This window comes from Callionymus lyra, chromosome 12 (genome assembly GCF_982586985.1).
Source record: "Callionymus lyra chromosome 12, fCalLyr1.hap1.1, whole genome shotgun sequence".
Taxonomy (NCBI): domain Eukaryota; kingdom Metazoa; phylum Chordata; class Actinopteri; order Syngnathiformes; family Callionymidae; genus Callionymus; species Callionymus lyra.
Genome location: NC_141829.1, coordinates 25,268,453 through 25,276,889, shown reverse-complemented (window position 1 = coordinate 25,276,889; position 8,437 = coordinate 25,268,453).

Below are 8,437 nucleotides of genomic sequence, written 5' to 3'. Positions count from 1 at the left end.
AATCGTGTTTTCGATTAAATTTACGACGAGAGCGCATTTTGTAACGTTAACGTGATAAAAAGGCAATGGCTCTAATTCGCCACTCAGTGGCGCTGTTCGCGAACATTCAGCTCACACCTGTTTTTTTTATACCAGGCGGCTTAACGCAAGTAAAAAGTATTTTTCAGGTGAGTGAAATTCATCCGATTAGAAATGACATAGAATAGCTGTTTTTCAAGGAGAAGATGATAGCACAGATTGACGTTAACAGGGCTCTGAAACAATGACACTGTAATGGATCTTCATCAAATGGTCACCCCACCTTGGCTAAGAGTAGAATCTTATAGAATAATTTGATAAAATGTTTATCTCAATTTCTACTCACCCTCACGTCGACTTAGGGTTGGGATTATAGTCTGTTACTTTTTAGAATTATAGGCAAAAATGTATATCCATTTGAATGAAGCGAATGACGCTTAGTGGTCTTCATCTTCGTCCAAAAAAGGGCACTTAAAAACATCCAAATACTGAAGGTGTTTAACAGACATGTTCAATCAGTCTAATTTTAGGGGTTAATTGTGTTAAACTATGTGCAGGATGGACTTTGTTCTGTGGGAAATTATTGTCAAAAGTATATAAGTATAAGAATATAATTAAAATTCATATTTACTTTCATCATTTTTAAAAGGTTATTGTTTACATAAACCAGCATATCAGGCATCTGTGATGTTGCCAGATACACCATAATTCATCCCTGTAAGGCTTCTTTTAATAACTTTTATGTTGAAAATAATTCCTTTTTTGTGTCTTATTGTGAGCTCTTTTGCACAATGAAGTTGTGTCTCGTGTTGTTTTTGTTCTGTTGGGCGGTGTTTATGTAGATTCTGGGCTGGATCTGGCAACCCCTCTTCGACTGCACTGCTCCTGTGGTGCTCCTCCACTGGTTTACACAGCAACACAAAAACCATGTGTAGAAATCTCCACTGTGGCCAAAGCAAGATAAATAATTGTTTTTGTATCATAAATATTTATGTATTTGTGTTGACAATTCCACAACAGAAGAACTGGACATTTCCCGACAGAACCATTGATGATAAACAAATAAAAAATAAATAATAAACTCTTCCTGCCGACGTTTCTGTGCAGGAAGCAGCTGTGCAGGGCGACTATTAATGTGCCGTAGATCACTTAATATCTCTTTTGTTGACAGATAAGTGGCATTCCTGGTGAGACGCAGTTGTCTGGAACAACGTTTACTTTCCTTACTTGCTGCAACAGGACTTCTGTGCTCCATCCACGACTGGGCAGACATGTAACGTCATGTGGGTATCAATATTAGATATTTGATTGCTGGTATGTGATGGAAGAAATTCCGGAACGTTCGTCTGTCACGGCCTGACGACGTGATTTAAAAGTATCGACGGCGGTGACTGGGGGAATGCGGAGGAGAGACATGTGTGGCACAGAGAGAGAATCTCATCCAGAGAGAGGTTCTGGCAGACAGTAGGATTCCATTTCACGCCCAAATGAAAGCAGTGTGAGAGAGAGAATGTGTGTGAAGCGTGTGTGTGATAGGTGTGGTAGGGCAGGGGTGAGGCCTGTTAGCTTTTCCTATGTGGAGAGGGAGGGAGGGGGGAGGCAGGGAACCCTCCCTAACCTTGAGTTCATCAATGATGTGGTTGGATTTAATTGCGTCTGACACCTTGTGATACATTCAATTGTTCAGGTCATACAAATGTGCGCCGAGGGGATGAAAACATGTGTGACACCCTCTACATGAGACATTCAACGTCAAGATAACCTTTAACTCCACGAAACATGAGAAAATACTTATGTTGGAATCACACGAGACTCTGAGCATCGCCTAACCCTTGATCGCGCAGGAAATTAAAGCCGTGGTTCTACTTTGAGTCTCTCCTAGATGACAGACAGGGAATTTAACCACATATTTAGACAACCCTTGGAGTTGTTGTCTTTCTGTGTAGAGTGTGCACTCTGGTTTCCTCCAACAATCCACCAAAATAAACAGGATACTGCAAATCATTTGAGTGTTTGATGGTTGTTTGTCTATTATGTGACCTCCGATCGACTGTTGACCTGATCAGCATGTTCCCTGCCTCTAGCCCTGAGTAGCTGGGATAGGCTCCAGCACGTCGGATGTTAAATGCTGCTATGAGAGTTATGAATGACAGTTTCGTAAAAAAAATAACATTAACTTCCATCACCATTAACTCTAGGTGTGTGAGAAAATACTGTATTGATATTAAATATCACTGAATCTATAATTGTTTTAATTCATTCATTTCTTGGCTTTTAAATCAAATTTTAATTTTTAACATAGTTATTTTTATTTTATTAAGTTCATTTCTGTGTTGCCATTAAACTTCCAGTCACTACAGAGTCATTATGTTGTCCAAAGTTAAAGGACATCTGGCGGGACTGAGGACGAGAGGATACATTAGACTCTAGCAGCTTTCAGAGTTGATGTTTTTATTTTACAACAAATTAAAGCTGTTACTTGTCAAAAGCCATGTGTCAAATACTCGAGTATTACTACAAATATATCCTTGTTCATACAGTATCACATCGTTGCCCCCGTATTGCGATACGTACTGTATCGCCAGATTCTTGCCAACACAAACCTCCAGTAAATATTGGTTTGTTAGTTTTGAAATATGAACATTATAAGTGAAGGAAGATACTAGAAAACCGCTCATATTTTCTAGCGATTGAGAGACTCGCACCTGTGAGGCGCCCAGGTGTTCATTTAACTCATGTGTTAATGACCAAGAAGTCAGACACACGTGCAGCTCTGTGACACTAGAGGTGGATTTCAGACGAGACAAGAGTCTGAAGCACACACATGTACAGCATGTATCTTCTACATGGAGCTGATGATGGCCATCTGGTGAGGGGCTGTGGAGCGTCTCCTCCCAGCAGGCAGCTGTAGCTGAGAGCCAAGACCCCAGGCCCAACACCCTGCCGGACTTTGAAATCAGATCTTTATTGTCCATAAAGCCGCGGCCAAGTATGAACATCAGCCCTCCCTAAAAACACACTTATCCAACTGAGAGGCTGAGAAACAGATAATGTGACACAGAGTACAGTGAAGGACGGGACAACATCTCCACTCCACTTCCATTAAACTGTTAACAATTAAGAAAAGAAAACGTCAATTATCGCACAAGTTAATAATCTGCCGTATAAATCTAAGATACAAAGAACTTGATGGAAACTGTGAGATAAGACGAAATAAGAACACTTTGAAGAAAAACTAAGCCATCTGTGGCCATCAGACAACAAGAAAAATGTGTTTGAAAAAATGTTACAATAATTACATTTTTCAAGTATATATTATATTTTAAGATAATCTGAATTAATAAATTACCATGTGTGAAAAACCTATATAATAATAAAGAAAGATTAAATAAATAAAAAAGTAAAGTACAAAATAAATAATAGGATATTAATAAATGTTATGGCAAATTCTTGAATAAAACCTGCAAAATTGTACCTGAACCTGCATTCCAGAACTCACTGAACCGTAGCTTTCTTTAAATTGTCTTGTGACATCCCTAAGAGTTTCCCTTGATGACGAGTGGAGTAATTTGGTAAAAACAGTGACTCACACAGAGTTGAAGAATACGTGGCGACCACAGCTGGAGCCACAAGGTTCTTTGAAGGAACCTCCGATCTCTGCAACCATAAATAAACTAAAACTCATCAAGATGCTGATCAAGAGCAAGATATTTTTTGTGGCCTGTGTGAGTGGATACTTATATCAGATTCGTCCTTGTTGTCCGTTTGTCTCTCATCATGTTTTGGCTTCTACATTTGTCGGATTATCACAATGGATGACTGAGTCAGAATCACCTTTTAATACGTTGACTACAAACTAACTTGGGTTGGTTTGGGCCTCGTTGTGTTACGGGAAATTTCCGCCATCATCGCCCTTGTGTTCATGTGAGAACTCCGATCAGTCGCGCGATAACGTGAAGAGAAATCCAAAATGAATCAGTTTCCATTTTGTTCGGGCTCTGAGTTTGTTCCTGCGGTTCGGTTCTGTCTATCGCTCCATCGCTGGCTGCCTTGGTGCTCACCGCACTGAAGATACCGATCACTCATGTTGGCGCTTCGGTGGGACCGAAAAGTTGAGAAGAGAGAAGATTTGAGTCCCCCGGACCACAGACGTGGATTGCTAAGAGCTTCACTGTCGACTTTTCCTCCTCTGGCGGTCCAACTTGTTCAGCATGTGGCACATCCTGGCTCGTTTTATCCCCAGATTCTCTGGATCCTTCTGACATTTGACTGTTGAGGGTCTCAAGCCACCAAACCATCTTCCAGAAGAACCGTTAGCTCTGACTCATCAGGTCCACATGACTCAGTACTAAGAAGTTCTACTTCTCTCTACCTGAAGCCTTTGTACGTTCTCCCTAAACACTCTGTTTTCCTCCCAACTGTCGACTCTAAATTGTCTTTAATTCCAAGTGGCTGTCTGTGGTGAATTGGCGACATGTCCACCACCTCTTACCCTGAGGAGCTGGGACAAGCCTCTTCACATTGAGATTAACTCCCTCTCCAGTTCCACTCTGCAGCCTCAAGTTTGGTTGTTGTTTGCTTTTGCTAGAGAAAGTGCAGACAATGGTGGAAAACAATCTGCGTTAAGTCCGATCAGAACAAATCCAGGGATACAGAACAGACACTGAATTAGGGGCCAACATGGTCCCGCATGTAATGCAAGACAGAAAACATGTCTTCGGAGCAGGCCCCACGAGAGCGAGGTGACACGTGTTTTTGGCTGTTGTGGAGGTTTATGTGGAAGCAGCATGTGGCAACTTACTTTGTTAGAACCAAGCGAACAAGCCATAAATCTGGATTCAGGTGATCAGAATCATAGTGTTCACTCTCAGGTGATCCGAGTGAGTTGCTGAGACTCTTTGTGTGGCAGAGTAACAGCTTTTTTTGTTCTTCTAGTGACAAGCTCAAGGTACATTTGTAGCAGTGGCGGGCCATGCATTTCAGGACTAGGCCAGCAGTGATGTCATACTTAGTCCGACCTAAATGGATCTACCTCATAATAGCATCAGTATGACGCCACGACTGGAGAATCATACAGAATCACACATACACATTACTACTAAGTTAACTAAGATCACAGATAAATCTGCCTAAAACTAAAAGCTGATTTCAAGAAATAAGAAAACTAAGATTAAACTAGCTTAAACAAGTTTGTCAAATCAAATTATCGTCATTTCATATAAAACATCCAAAAAAGCCATAACGCAATTTGTTAAAAATTAAGCCAAAATTAATATTTGAATTGTGTTGGTGAAGATACAAGCAAAAAAAATCCAACATGTAAAAGCAAATGTGCATGTCAGTCATTTCCTTAATAAATTGCCATTATTTTGAAACCATTAAATTATTACTAATGGAATAAAATTGCAAAACAACCAAGAAGACCTCAATTTCTCTGTTGTATATTATATTTTAGTTTTTTAGGTCCATAAGTAAGTCATTTTCTATATACCCAACAAAATACATCAATTCTTCTCCTTCAGCCATGATGCCTAAAACATGATTGGATAAAAAAAATCATTATATTTGACACTGGGAACAGTGGATATTGATATAATATGATACAAAATTGAATTTTCTGAGTATGTTGAGGGCAGCAAAAAAAACCTTCCCGGTCCAGAGGATCCTCCAATCATTTGTACTGTCAAACACTACAAGTTGTAAAAGGTGTACGTTGCAACAAGTCGCTGTGTGTTAACCAATCAGAGTCTTAGATGTAATGTGATGGATAAGGAGATAATGAATCAAGAAGATGAATAAACTCATCAAGACGGACCAGAGAGTGCACATTAGATGAAGGTTTACTCTTCAATAACTTTGACCAAACAGGAGATTTACCCTTTTTTTTTTTAGATATAAATCAAACAGAAAACCTATGAACAATGTGTTGAGAATAGAATAAAACAGTGACTCCAAGATACTTCTTCTTATTCTACTCCAGCACCTGGAAAGAATCATGGCTTCAAACTAAGATGTTCTTATCCTCATCTGCTGCTCCACATTGTCTCATAAGAACTAAAGGGAAATTGTGAATTTGAAAAAGATTCATGAAAAATCCAATAATAATAATTTATAATCAACAACTGAGAGCTGTGAAGAACACCAAAGCCCAGTAGGATCAAATGTGGAGCTTGTTATGAGTTACTCGAGCACAAAAAGATGAGACCAGTGAACACACAAGCATTTTCTTCCACATCAACAGGATTGCTTGTCAACATTTAAAATGTGGATTTGTTGGATATTAACGCTGTCATTGATCAGCCCCATCTAGTGGAGGGAGGTCATAATTAATGCGGTATATTTTCATTAGAAATGCTTCATTTTGGATTTCTCATTTAAATTGTATGACTGATTGGAGTTGTTACAATCAACCATGAGTTTGTCAGACATGATGATGCAAACATATATTCAAAAGATCCCAAAACATTAACAAATTCAAGTTTTTACGTTTATTTTTATTTATTTTTATTTTTTTTTACCATGAATTACTCTCTAGAATTATTGAATTAAACATCCAAACAGACTCTAAGGGGTGTAAGGTGATCTAATTGACACCCACATTGATGGGTGACTGTGACCCTAGTGTGCCAGGACGAGGTGACTTATAGTTTCCAGGGACAAAGCTATGAAGGACGATAAATTACTTATATATAAATAAATGTATAAATATGTAACAATACAGTATGCATAAATAAATGTTTGGATAATATCAAGTTAGTTAGTCTATTATTCAATGTTACATTGTTACTCTTAACAATGTGTCTAATTGATGATAATTTCAAAAATAAATAATTATCTGCATCACGTTAAGATAAAAAAAATTAAAATTAAAATTAAAAAACGAGGAAAAATGAAAATATGTAGCTGGGAATCAAACCCAGAAGAGTACTTTACCACTGAGCCACATGAGCTGGTGCTGTAACTGTGAGATTCATGGAGTTCATTCATTAGGGTCGTGGTTGTTAAAAAAAAGAAATCAGTCTCATGCACATGAATCAAGTTTGTTTGCTAAGATATCAGAAAAGATTCTTCCACTCTTCGTGCAGCGACGATGCTTTAGACCAGTTGCTGCAGGAGCGATAGTTTTGAGATCGACATCGATTGCTTTAGTTTGTTTCGCCTGTTTAACCAATAAAATTATGTTCGACCCGCCCACTTCAATTTACATACGGACAACAAAATGTCAAAATGACAAAATGTCCAAAGTATAAATACCTAAATGAATAGAAGACAAACTGTATAAATGTATAAATAATTGTCAAAATATATAAATGACAAAATGTGTATTAATACGTAAAATAACTCAAACAAAAATTAAATTAGAAGTCATTTATTTATTTTGACATTTTGACATATTGATATTTATCCAAACATTTATTTATACATTTGTTACGTATTTATACATTTATTTATACATAAGTCATTTATCGTCCTTCATACAAAGCAGGCTGAAGTTATCAACTTTTTTTTTTTTTTTTTACTTTTTGGGAGATTTTTTTGTCGACAGCCTATTTACAGTCCAACATTTGATTGATGGCATAATAGCGTTTATAGGACACACACACACACACAGCAACACACTTTATTAACTCCAAACTTCGGCGTGGAGATCTCCGTGTGTGATCTTGGATCAGTCCGACGCGCGTCAAGTTTTTCACGAGGTCCGCAGGTACTGATCTCAGACGACTTCACACCTGTGGGTGACGTCACCAAGCTCCAAAAAAAATACTCTGATTTCGGGTGGTACGCCGTAAACACATTGTCCGAGCGTGTGTTTGTGTGTGTGTGCGCGCGCGTGCGAAGAGAGCGCCCCTTCAGCTCCTACCCCCCCAAACTAATTGCAGTTTCGTTCCCTGACTGACAGCGAGGATTTGGGTTCCGCCCGGAGCGATGTCACACGGCGGCGCGAGGCGAGCAGCGCATTTTTCCTTCCTTCATCATCCAAAGAAAACACACGGGCGCAGCGAGGCGCGAGCGCGTCTACCTGTGCACTCACCGGTGCGTCACATCCAAGCGCGCTGACCAGCAAAAAAAACTCATTTTTCCCCACAAATGAACGTCGTGGTTCGTCCAGGAAAAACCCTTTATCTTTGACATCATGTAGAAGACCTGGTCCAGCAGATCCTCCTCCACGAGCTGCTCCGCGGTCACTCCTCGATCCTCCTCACTCTGCGTTGCGACCCAAAAAAAGAGCTCAAGGACAATGAAGAGGTTAACCACACCTTTGGACGCGGACCTCTCTCCACGCACCTCCTGACCGACGCTGCTGCGCGTGAAGATGCGCCCCGCGGGAGAGGAGCTGCAGCTCCATGGATGAGGAACTCTTTACGCGCACCTTCAAGGACACTTTCCATCGGGCTTTTCTTTGAGATTTTTTTTT